The following is a 13,885-nucleotide window of genomic DNA, read 5'->3' as shown; positions in this document are numbered from 1 at the left end:
TACTTACCAGAAATCGCTTTTTAAATAGTAAATTCAAACATTTTTACTACTAATATGTACCACTATTACCAGTAATCCTCCTCATCGTTTGAAGAGGAAGTTGTGTAGAGATTTAAATCTCAATTAACATAATATATTTTATATATTATATATAGGTCTGAGGTCAATTTTAAATTTAACCTAATCAAGAAATAAAGTGTCGTCATCCGGTGGCATGATGTAGGTACCTACGATATGTCAAGCTTTATATTTACACATGCATAATTATTGTAATAATAATTATAGAGATCGCGGTGAATTGTTCGTGGGCGGATAGATCGCGAATATAATTGGTCGCCAGGATAATTGATCGCCGAACGAACTTTTTTAGTTTTTTAATTATTTTATTTTATTATTATAGGTATATTTCCGAGTTTTATGTTTATTATTTTAGAATATTCAAGTATTCTTATTGATTTATTTTTAAATAACAGACAGCTAATCCTATTTACAATGCGGTCAACAGGTATAATAATATTTAGGTATACTATGAGTCTATAAATTATGAAAGGTACTTGGTACTATAACCTTATCGTCATCTATTCTGTTGGTTATACCAATTTTTCATTACATATTTGTGTTTGTTAGTTGATGCTGGTGCGATATTGTGTGTGTCAACGGTTTTTTACTGTATAAAAATGGAATTTATTAAGAGTGAAAAAGGCAAAGATAAATTAATTTATAACAGTTATATGTATATTTTTGAAAAATTTGGAACTGAACAAGTCTATATGGAAATGTAACCTACAGTATAAAAAAATGAAGTGTAAAGGCCGTATTCATTCTAACAATGATCAAATAATACTTAAAGAAATATCACATAATTATGTACCAGATTGTGGAAATATTGAAGCAGCCAAAGCTGTTAATTTGACAATAAATATTACTACACAAAATGTGGAATTGAGCACTCGTATTAGTGTACGCTGTGTACGGTGTACTCATATATTACCGTATTTAGTCCGTAAGTTTTTTTTAAATATTATTTATAGTTATATATATATATATTAGATTAGGTGGATCAGTTGACCAGTATGTGATCCGTAAAACATGTATACATAATTTTGAAAGTTATATTTTAAAATTTAGGGAGTAAAAACGGGTAACCCGTAAAAAATGTTACCTTATTCAATACCTGAAACCTACTAACACAGTGACAGCGTGCAGTGCTTTACCCACACTACTCGCACATTTTACCCAGTTTCTGATGAGAAACTCATAGACAATTTTACCCGGTTTTGAATGCAAAACTTATATGTCACCATATTTTCTACCCAATTTTAAACTCAAAATCTATAATAGGTAAACGTTCTGTTTCATTTTTGTACCACACACCCCTAGCCAACAAACAATTCTACCCGATTACAGACACAAGACTCACAAACAATTGCACCCAATTTTAAACGCAAAATATTTTAATACAAAATCCGATAAGTTTAGGTACCAAACAAGTTTTAACTCATTTTAACTCTCTGAACTTATAATACAATGTGATTAATAATTATTTAGCACTTACAGCAGCTTCACTATTTCTTTAGACGCCAAGACACTCATTTAAATTGAACACTAGTAAGCTGGAAATGAGCGAACGCTGTGCTAAGACAAAATTAAAATTATAGATTTAAACCAATTAACACCTTCTTATTAAATGTATAATTAGATATTTATTTGTTTACAATTTATATTACCTATATATTACGTGTATATATGTTTTCTATATTGTATAAGCTGCATTTTTTTAACATTTTAAAATTTTTTTTACATAAGTGAATCGTAAGTTCTTAAACGATAGTAGCAGGTAAATAATATATACGTTAATTCCTACATAAATGAGGGCGGTGGTAAACTCTCCCGAATAAACATAATGTTTATCTAAAGTAAATGTGTAAACTCTCCCGGGTCAACATTTTCAAACTGAAATATACATTAAAATTCAAAGTTGCAATAAATTAAACAAAACAAGTAAAAACTGTAATACATAAAAATAATAATAAAAAAACTATATCTCGAAAAATATTAGATTAGAAATAGATATCATAAGTTTTTTTAAAATCTGTGTGTTTCTATTATCAAAAAAAAATTAAATTGAAACATTTTTATTTTATTATATATCATTTATTTTGTATCTTAGATTTATTTTATGAATTTTATTTTTTATTATATTTTGACTATAATATTATAGTTCATAGCAGCTCAAGGCATTAATTTATATTATTATTATTATTATATGATTGACTATTTTTAAATAAAACTTAAATTTATATTAGATTTATTTTATGATTTTTATTAAATTAATTAAGACCCGAGAGAGTGTACATGTTTCTGTCATGTAGTACTGAAGTAGACCCGGGAGAGTTTACCAGCAGAAAAGTTTACCATTGGGAGAGTTTACAATCGCCCATAAATGATGTGTAAGTATCTGTACGGTAAAAAAAGGTACGTATATGTAAGTTCATACACGGTGGAAGACAGGTACGATGTAAAAAAATATACCATACCTATTTTATATAATATTATAAGTTAACAAATTGATGATACTGTCTTAAAAAAATTAAAATATCATCATACATTTCATTTTCATATACATTTTAGTATAATATTTCAATAGTAATTATTGAAATTTTCAAATTATTTTTAGTAAATACGTATATAAAAATAAACTAATAAGTCACACATAAACAAATATGGATTTTTAAAAATTACATTGCTTTTCTCGCTTCAATTTTTGCAATATCGGATGTATGGTTGTGTTCTTTTTCACTTCCATTAATAATTTGACCATCCTTCAAATTAATACAACCACGACATTTTTTCGTATTGTATTCGATACATCGCCAACTACTGTTTTTGTCAAATCTATATAAATATCCGTTAAAGCACAGAAGGTCCTAACCTTTTTCACTTTTAATAATTTCCATTTTATCAATGAAATTATAATTTAAAAAAATTAAAAAGTTAAATACAATAAATTGAATAGTATTCAGTATTATGCACGTGTGATCGTGTGAAAATATAGTAAAGTTATCCAGCGATAAGAACCTACATCTACTGCTGCGTTATCTTCGTTGGAATTTTATTCTAATAAAAACGATTTAATACCACGGCGCGTATCGATACAATACGAACGATGCTGCAAATAAGTAATAACATTATCTGATTATCATCAAACATAAAGATAATCTGACGAGTTATATAAGTATTCGCAGACACTGCGAATGAATTCATTTTTAATTTCAGCATGTCGTGTACAAAAGTTTATGAACTTTTACTCAGTTCAGTATAATATTATAGTGCTCAATTATTGACAATTAATCAATCGTCTGCGCTCTGTTGTCGGGAAACCAACAAAAATCAGTCAAAAAATTGTAGAGTACTCAACAAACAAAAACCAAAAGGATTACGTTAAACATTAATAAGGTATAAAAGTATAAGTTATATATATAAGTTACGAAATAAACCACGTAAAATATATTTTTTTTTTAAATGAATAACAAATCATCTGATTGTACTATGTCCATAAAAATGTCCACCGAGCCCATCCGTGTGCATGTCTATGATTGTACAGGTATATCTTCCATCGTTTTTCATATTCTACGCAAAATATATGATGAGATGGGAAGGACCGAATATAAAATGTTCGTGTTTACTGTGCGCATGATGCACTTCAACAATTCTCGTACGGAACAGGTATACAATACGTATCTGTCACCGCCGATAAAAAATCTGCTAATCTGCAAATATACAATAAAAAATGAAATCATTATAATAAACTAACGATTACTAAGAAGTATACGTATAAAATATGACCTGCGGTTAACAAACGTTATTGACGTTTGGAATCTAACGACGCACTTGTGTTATATTCTGTGGTGATAAGCATTCGTAATAATCGTTATGATCATTATTATATTGGTCACACATATGTACCTACATTCATACAACGGTGGCGATGTCCATTTGTCCATTTGAAGTCGTTTGGATTTCCACGTTGTTTTGATTGGCCTGCATGGATTACCGCAACAGTATTACGGTAGCTATCGCAAAATGTGAAACACGACTCGGACCCAATAGTGCGATAACTACATTAGCAAAGATGTGTTGATGGCAAAGAAGGTACAGGACGAGTAGCTTGGAATACAAATGTCAGCAGTGTCGACTCACCTGCTCTTTTCGGGTACGGTGCAGGCGACGACCGGATACGGACAGCATTAACGGCAGGACCATCATTACACAGTATCAGGCACTATGCTGCAGCGCATGTCCGCAGACTAGCTGTACTTCTTTTACGTCTTCGGAACCAAACGGCACAGTCCTGTCCACTGTAATTTAAACGTGCTTTCACGGTTAACCGATTTTTTACCGAAGATTTCGCGGTGAAGGAATTATTTTTCGACTCTGATTCTTTACACGCATCGTTAGACGATTTGGCAAAACAGTTTGCGCGAAACAAAACACGAAAAACTCGATATTTTTATTTTATATAACGGCCGCCCACGGCCCCTAGCCGTATTTTGCCGTTTTTCACCAAAAAAACTAAATATGCGTGTTTTTAAGATGGAAGGGCACTGGCGATGCCTCTAAAAACGTTATAGCGCGAATAAAGGACCGTCTGACATACTTTTCACATCAAAAAAAATTCGAAAATCCAAAAATTAAGCACCCAAATCTGGTAAAACCACTTTTTTGAAAAAAACTCCTAAGCAAGTTTTCGCGGTGAAGGAATTATTTTTCGACTCTGATTCTTTACACGCATCGTTAGACGATTTGCCAAAACAGTTTGCGCGAAACAAAACACGAAAAACTCGATATTTTTATTTTATATAACGGCCGCCCACGGCCCCTAGCCGTATTTTGCCGTTTTTCACCAAAAAAACTAAATATGCGTGTTTTTAAGATGGAAGGGCACTCGCGATGCCTCTAAAAACGTTATAGCGCGAATAAAGGACCGTCTGACATACTTTTCACATCAAAAAAAATTCGAAAATCCAAAAATTAAGCACCCAAATCTGGTAAAACCACTTTTTTGAAAAAAACTCCTAAGCAAGTTTTCGCGGTGAAGGAATTATTTTTCGACTCTGATTCTTTACACGCATCGTTAGACGATTTGCCAAAATAGTTTGCGCGAAACAAAACACGAAAAACTCGATATTTTTATTTTATATAACGGCCGCCCACGGCCCCTAGCCGTATTTCGCCGTTTTTCACCAAAAAAACTAAATATGCGTGTTTTTAAGATGGAAGGGCACTGGCGATGCCTCTAAAAACGTTATAGCGCGAATAAAGGACCGTCCTACATACTTTTCACATCAAAAAAAATTCGAAAATCCAAAAATTAAGCACCCAAATCTGGTAAAACCACTTTTTTGAAAAAAACTCCTATGCAAGTTTTCGCGGTGAAGGAATTATTTTTCGACTCTGATTCTTTACACGCATCGTTAGACGATTTGCCAAAACAGTTTGCGCGAAACAAAACACGAAAAACTCGATATTTTTATTTTATATAACGGCCGCCCACGGCCCCTAGCCGTATTTTGCCGTTTTTCACCAAAAAAACTAAATATGCGTGTTTTTAAGATAGAAGGGCACTCGCAATGCCTCTAAAAACGTTATAGCGCGAATAAAGGACCGTCTGACATACTTTTCACATCAAAAAAAATTCGAAAATCCAAAAATTAAGCACCCAAATCTGGTAAAACCACTTTTTTGAAAAAAACTCCTAAGCAAGTTTTCGCGGTGAAGGAATTATTTTTCGACTCTGATTCTTTACACGCATCGTTAGACGATTTGCCAAAACAGTTTGTGCGAAACAAAACACGAAAAACTCGATATTTTTATTTTATATAACGGCCGCCCACGGCCCCTAGCCGTATTTCGCCGTTTTTCACCAAAAAAACTAAATATGCGTGTTTTTAAGATGGAAGGGCACTGGCGATGCCTCTAAAAACGTTATAGCGCGAATAAAGGACCGTCCTACATACTTTTCACATCAAAAAAAATTCGAAAATCCAAAAATTAAGCACCCAAATCTGGTAAAACCACTTTTTTGAAAAAAACTCCTAAGCAAGTTTTCGCGGTGAAGGAATTATTTTTCGACTCTGATTCTTTACACGCATCGTTAGACGATTTGCCAAAACAGTTTGCGCGAAACAAAACACGAAAAACTCGATATTTTTATTTTATATAACGGCCGCCCACGGCCCCTAGCCGTATTTCGCCGTTTTTCACCAAAAAAACTAAATATGCGTGTTTTTAAGATGGAAGGGCACTGGCGATGCCTCTAAAAACGTTATAGCGCGAATAAAGGACCGTCCTACATACTTTTCACATCAAAAAAAATTCGAAAATCCAAAAATTAAGCACCCAAATCTGGTAAAACCACTTTTTTGAAAAAAACTCCTAAGCAAGTTTTCGCGGTGAAGGAATTATTTTTCGACTCTGATTCTTTACACGCATCGTTAGACGATTTGGCAAAACAGTTTGCGCGAAACAAAACACGAAAAACTCGATATTTTTATTTTATATAACGGCCGCCCACGGCCCCTAGCCGTATTTTGCCGTTTTTCACCAAAAAAACTAAATATGCGTGTTTTTAAGATGGAAGGGCACTGGCGATGCCTCTAAAAACGTTATAGCGCGAATAAAGGACCGTCTGACATACTTTTCACATCAAAAAAAATTCGAAAATCCAAAAATTAAGCACCCAAATCTGGTAAAACCACTTTTTTGAAAAAAACTCCTAAGCAAGTTTTCGCGGTGAAGGAATTATTTTTCGACTCTGATTCTTTACACGCATCGTTAGACGATTTGCCAAAACAGTTTGCGCGAAACAAAACACGAAAAACTCGATATTTTTATTTTATATAACGGCCGCCCACGGCCCCTAGCCGTATTTTGCCGTTTTTCACCAAAAAAACTAAATATGCGTGTTTTTAAGATGGAAGGGCACTGGCGATGCCTCTAAAAACGTTATAGCGCGAATAAAGGACCGTCTGACATACTTTTCACATCAAAAAAAATTCGAAAATCCAAAAATTAAGCACCCAAATCTGGTAAAACCACTTTTTTGAAAAAAACTCCTAAGCAAGTTTTCGCGGTGAAGGAATTATTTTTCGACTCTGATTCTTTACACGCATCGTTAGACGATTTGCCAAAACAGTTTGCGCGAAACAAAACACGAAAAACTCGATATTTTTATTTTATATAACGGCCGCCCACGGCCCCTAGCCGTATTTCGCCGTTTTTCACCAAAAAAACTAAATATGCGTGTTTTTAAGATGGAAGGGCACTGGCGATGCCTCTAAAAACGTTATAGCGCGAATAAAGGACCGTCCTACATACTTTTCACATCAAAAAAAATTCGAAAATCCAAAAATTAAGCACCCAAATCTGGTAAAACCACTTTTTTGAAAAAAACTCCTAAGCAAGTTTTCGCGGTGAAGGAATTATTTTTCGACTCTGATTCTTTACACGCATCGTTAGACGATTTGCCAAAATAGTTTGCGCGAAACAAAACACGAAAAACTCGATATTTTTATTTTATATAACGGCCGCCCACGGCCCCTAGCCGTATTTTGCCGTTTTTCACCAAAAAAACTAAATATGCGTGTTTTTAAGATGGAAGGGCACTGGCGATGCCTCTAAAAACGTTATAGCGCGAATAAAGGACCGTCTGACATACTTTTCACATCAAAAAAAATTCGAAAATCCAAAAATTAAGCACCCAAATCTGGTAAAACCACTTTTTTGAAAAAAACTCCTAAGCAAGTTTTCGCGGTGAAGGAATTATTTTTCGACTCTGATTCTTTACACGCATCGTAAGACGATTTGGCAAAACAGTTTGCGCGAAACAAAACACGAAAAACTCGATATTTTTATTTTATATAACGGCCGCCCACGGCCCCTAGCCGTATTTTGCCGTTTTTCACCAAAAAAACTAAATATGCGTGTTTTTAAGATGGAAGGGCACTGGCGATGCCTCTAAAAACGTTATAGCGCGAATAAAGGACTGTCTGACATACTTTTCACATCAAAAAAAATTCGAAAATCCAAAAATTAAGCACCCAAATCTGGTAAAACCACTTTTTTGAAAAAAACTCCTAAGCAAGTTTTCGCGGTGAAGGAATTATTTTTCGACTCTGATTCTTTACACGCATCGTTAGACGATTTGCCAAAACAGTTTGCGCGAAACAAAACACGAAAAACTCGATATTTTTATTTTATATAACGGCCGCCCACGGCCCCTAGCCGTATTTTGCCGTTTTTCACCAAAAAAACTAAATATGCGTGTTTTTAAGATGGAAGGGCACTGGCGATGCCTCTAAAAACGTTATAGCGCGAATAAAGGACCGTCTGACATACTTTTCACATCAAAAAAAATTCGAAAATCCAAAAATTAAGCACCCAAATCTGGTAAAACCACTTTTTTGAAAAAAACTCCTAAGCAAGTTTTCGCGGTGAAGGAATTATTTTTCGACTCTGATTCTTTACACGCATCGTTAGACGATTTGCCAAAATAGTTTGTGCGAAACAAAACACGAAAAAACTCGATATTTTTATTTTATATAACGGCCGCCCACGGCCCCTAGCCGTATTTTGCCGTTTTTCACCAAAAAAACTAAATATGCGTGTTTTTAAGATGGAAGGGCACTGGCGATGCCTCTAAAAACGTTATAGCGCGAATAAAGGACCGTCTGACATACTTTTCACATCAAAAAAAATTCGAAAATCCAAAAATTAAGCACCCAAATCTGGTAAAACCACTTTTTTGAAAAAAACTCCTAAGCAAGTTTTCGCGGTGAAGGAATTATTTTTCGACTCTGATTCTTTACACGCATCGTTAGACGATTTGCCAAAACAGTTTGCGCGAAACAAAACACGAAAAACTCGATATTTTTATTTTATATAACGGCCGCCCACGGCCCCTAGCCGTATTTTGCCGTTTTTCACCAAAAAAACTAAATATGCGTGTTTTTAAGATGGAAGGGCACTGGCGATGCCTCTAAAAACGTTATAGCGCGAATAAAGGACCGTCTGACATACTTTTCACATCAAAAAAAATTCGAAAATCCAAAAATTAAGCACCCAAATCTGGTAAAACCACTTTTTTGAAAAAAACTCCTAAGCAAGTTTTCGCGGTGAAGGAATTATTTTTCGACTCTGATTCTTTACACGCATCGTTAGACGATTTGCCAAAACAGTTTGCGCGAAACAAAACACGAAAAACTCGATATTTTTATTTTATATAACGGCCGCCCACGGCCCCTAGCCGTATTTCGCCGTTTTTCACCAAAAAAACTAAATATGCGTGTTTTTAAGATGGAAGGGCACTGGCGATGCCTCTAAAAACGTTATAGCGCGAATAAAGGACCGTCCTACATACTTTTCACATCAAAAAAAATTCGAAAATCCAAAAATTAAGCACCCAAATCTGGTAAAACCACTTTTTTGAAAAAAACTCCTAAGCAAGTTTTCGCGGTGAAGGAATTATTTTTCGACTCTGATTCTTTACACGCATCGTTAGACGATTTGCAAAACAGTTTGCGCGAAACAAAACACGAAAAACTCGATATTTTTATTTTATATAACGGCCGCCCACGGCCCCTAGCCGTATTTTGCCGTTTTTCACCAAAAAAACTAAATATGCGTGTTTTTAAGATGGAAGGGCACTGGCGATGCCTCTAAAAACGTTATAGCGCGAATAAAGGACCGTCTGACATACTTTTCACATCAAAAAAAATTCGAAAATCCAAAAATTAAGCACCCAAATCTGGTAAAACCACTTTTTTGAAAAAAACTCCTAAGCAAGTTTTCGCGGTGAAGGAATTATTTTTCGACTCTGATTCTTTACACGCATCGTTAGACGATTTGCCAAAACAGTTTGCGCGAAACAAAACACGAAAAACTCGATATTTTTATTTTATATAACGGCCGCCCACGGCCCCTAGCCGTATTTTGCCGTTTTTCACCAAAAAAACTAAATATGCGTGTTTTTAAGATGGAAGGGCACTGGCGATGCCTCTAAAAACGTTATAGCGCGAATAAAGGACCGTCTGACATACTTTTCACATCAAAAAAAATTCGAAAATCCAAAAATTAAGCACCCAAATCTGGTAAAACCACTTTTTTGAAAAAAACTCCTAAGCAAGTTTTCGCGGTGAAGGAATTATTTTTCGACTCTGATTCTTTACACGCATCGTTAGACGATTTGCCAAAACAGTTTGCGCGAAACAAAACACGAAAAACTCGATATTTTTATTTTATATAACGGCCGCCCACGGCCCCTAGCCGTATTTCGCCGTTTTTCACCAAAAAAACTAAATATGCGTGTTTTTAAGATGGAAGGGCACTGGCGATGCCTCTAAAAACGTTATAGCGCGAATAAAGGACCGTCCTACATACTTTTCACATCAAAAAAAATTCGAAAATCCAAAAATTAAGCACCCAAATCTGGTAAAACCACTTTTTTGAAAAAAACTCCTAAGCAAGTTTTCGCGGTGAAGGAATTATTTTTCGACTCTGATTCTTTACACGCATCGTTAGACGATTTGCCAAAATAGTTTGCGCGAAACAAAACACGAAAAACTCGATATTTTTATTTTATATAACGGCCGCCCACGGCCCCTAGCCGTATTTTGCCGTTTTTCACCAAAAAAACTAAATATGCGTGTTTTTAAGATGGAAGGGCACTGGCGATGCCTCTAAAAACGTTATAGCGCGAATAAAGGACCGTCTGACATACTTTTCACATCAAAAAAAATTCGAAAATCCAAAAATTAAGCACCCAAATCTGGTAAAACCACTTTTTTGAAAAAAACTCCTAAGCAAGTTTTCGCGGTGAAGGAATTATTTTTCGACTCTGATTCTTTACACGCATCGTAAGACGATTTGGCAAAACAGTTTGCGCGAAACAAAACACGAAAAACTCGATATTTTTATTTTATATAACGGCCGCCCACGGCCCCTAGCCGTATTTTGCCGTTTTTCACCAAAAAAACTAAATATGCGTGTTTTTAAGATGGAAGGGCACTGGCGATGCCTCTAAAAACGTTATAGCGGGAATATAGGACTGTCTGACATACTTTTCACATCAAAAAAAATTCGAAAATCCAAAAATTAAGCACCCAAATCTGGTAAAACCACTTTTTTGAAAAAAACTCCTAAGCAAGTTTTCGCGGTGAAGGAATTATTTTTCGGCTCTGATTCTTTACACGCATCGTTAGACGATTTGGCAAAACAGTTTGCGCGAAACAAAACACGAAAAACTCGATATTTTTATTTTATATAACGGCCGCCCACGGCCCCTAGCCGTATTTTGCCGTTTTTCACCAAAAAAACTAAATATGCGTGTTTTTAAGATGGAAGGGCACTGGCGATGCCTCTAAAAACGTTATAGCGCGAATAAAGGACCGTCTGACATACTTTTCACATCAAAAAAAATTCGAAAATCCAAAAATTAAGCACCCAAATCTGGTAAAACCACTTTTTTGAAAAAAACTCCTAAGCAAGTTTTCGCGGTGAAGGAATTATTTTTCGACTCTGATTCTTTACACGCATCGTAAGACGATTTGGCAAAACAGTTTGCGCGAAACAAAACACGAAAAACTCGATATTTTTATTTTATATAACGGCCGCCCACGGCCCCTAGCCGTATTTTGCCGTTTTTCACCAAAAAAACTAAATATGCGTGTTTTTAAGATGGAAGGGCACTGGCGATGCCTCTAAAAACGTTATAGCGGGAATATAGGACTGTCTGACATACTTTTCACATCAAAAAAAATTCGAAAATCCAAAAATTAAGCACCCAAATCTGGTAAAACCACTTTTTTGAAAAAAACTCCTAAGCAAGTTTTCGCGGTGAAGGAATTATTTTTCGGCTCTGATTCTTTACACGCATCGTTAGACGATTTGGCAAAACAGTTTGCGCGAAACAAAACACGAAAAACTCGATATTTTTATTTTATATAACGGCCGCCCACGGCCCCTAGCCGTATTTTGCCGTTTTTCACCAAAAAAACTAAATATGCGTGTTTTTAAGATGGAAGGGCACTGGCGATGCCTCTAAAAACGTTATAGCGCGAATAAAGGACCGTCTGATATACTTTTCACATCAAAAAAAATTCGAAAATCCAAAAATTAAGCACCCAAATCTGGTAAAACCACTTTTTTGAAAAAAACTCCTAAGCAAGTTTTCGCGGTGAAGGAATTATTTTTCGACTCTGATTCTTTACACGCATCGTTAGACGATTTGCCAAAATAGTTTGTGCGAAACAAAACACGAAAAACTCGATATTTTTATTTTATATAACGGCCGCCCACGGCCCCTAGCCGTATTTCGCCGTTTTTCACCAAAAAAACTAAATATGCGTGTTTTTAAGATGGAAGGGCACTGGCGATGCCTCTAAAAACGTTATAGCGCGAATAAAGGACCGTCTGACATACTTTTCACATCAAAAAAAATTCGAAAATCCAAAAATTAAGCACCCAAATCTGGTAAAACCACTTTTTTGAAAAAAACTCCTAAGCAAGTTTTCGCGGTGAAGGAATTATTTTTCGACTCTGATTCTTTACACGCATCGTTAGACGATTTGCCAAAACAGTTTGCGCGAACCAAAACACGAAAAACTCGATATTTTTATTTTATATAACGGCCGCCCACGGCCCCTAGCCGTATTTTGCCGTTTTTCACCAAAAAAACTAAATATGCGTGTTTTTAAGATGGAAGGGCACTGGCGATGCCTCTAAAAACGTTATAGCGCGAATAAAGGACAGTCCTACATACTTTTCACATCAAAAAAAATTCGAAAATCCAAAAATTAAGCACCCAAGTCTGGTAAAACCACTTTTTTGAAAAAAACTCCCATGTTTCTTTATTGGTCGCCGTATTATTTTTATGCGTCTCCGATTTGCGTTCTGCACGAGGCTTCCGCCTGCGTTGCGACGCGTAAATGTCGTTTGCCATGCTGTTTTTATATTGACGTGTGTCGAGTACGCCTTCACTTCATGGCAACATACTCGATGTTAAACACTTCAGCACATTTTTAATATTTTCATCATTGTTGTCCGGTTTCTTCTTCGGTCCGTTCTATCACCGCACGCCGATTCCTCTATACCGTTTACGGTACGTGCAATGCAGTACACGCGGTCTTGCTCTAATTGTATACTGTTATACAATATGACGTTTCGTGTCCATCAAGCAGTCGGTCGCATTTTGCCGTAACGATTAATTGTCGATCTCTCGTAAATTAGTAACGATTGCCATAACTGCTATTGGTGTCGTTACGGCAGCAAATCGTAGTACCACTAGTCACTTTGTCGCCGTCGCCGCCGGCCACGCGATTGCGATAGGCGGGTGTTGTTCGGCTGGCCGTCATCATGCAGAGGTGACATTAAATTGATTCTAGTAACGAGCTACATGAGTTGCATAATTTTGATTTGTCGAAAAAGTGGTAATAAGGATTTTTAAACATCGTACCTAGGTCAAATAGTTTTTAAAATCTAAAAATTTAAAACAACAAATTTTTGGAAAAATGAAAAGCTGTTCTTTGTGTAGAATTCCTCGTATAACAATTCAGCATCAATGAAACATTTTCGTTGAACCATCATCAGGTGATCAAAAAAAACGCGCATGAAAACTGAAAATTTCGAAATATTGAAAATCTTGATTATAATTTGTATTCGTTTGTAGGTTTTGAAAGATATTGAACAATTTGATAGATTTGAGGTCCTGCTGGAAAATTCGAGCGTGAGCCTTTAAAAAAATATTATGTAACAATGTAACCAAAAACATAATATATTTTATAATATTATTCAGTCAACTGTCAAACTTTATCTATAAGATAAAATATTG

The sequence above is a fragment of the Rhopalosiphum maidis genome, chromosome 2 (genome assembly GCF_003676215.2).
Source record: "Rhopalosiphum maidis isolate BTI-1 chromosome 2, ASM367621v3, whole genome shotgun sequence".
Classification (NCBI taxonomy): Eukaryota; Metazoa; Arthropoda; class Insecta; order Hemiptera; family Aphididae; genus Rhopalosiphum; species Rhopalosiphum maidis.
Note: the sequence above shows the minus strand (reverse complement) of the source record.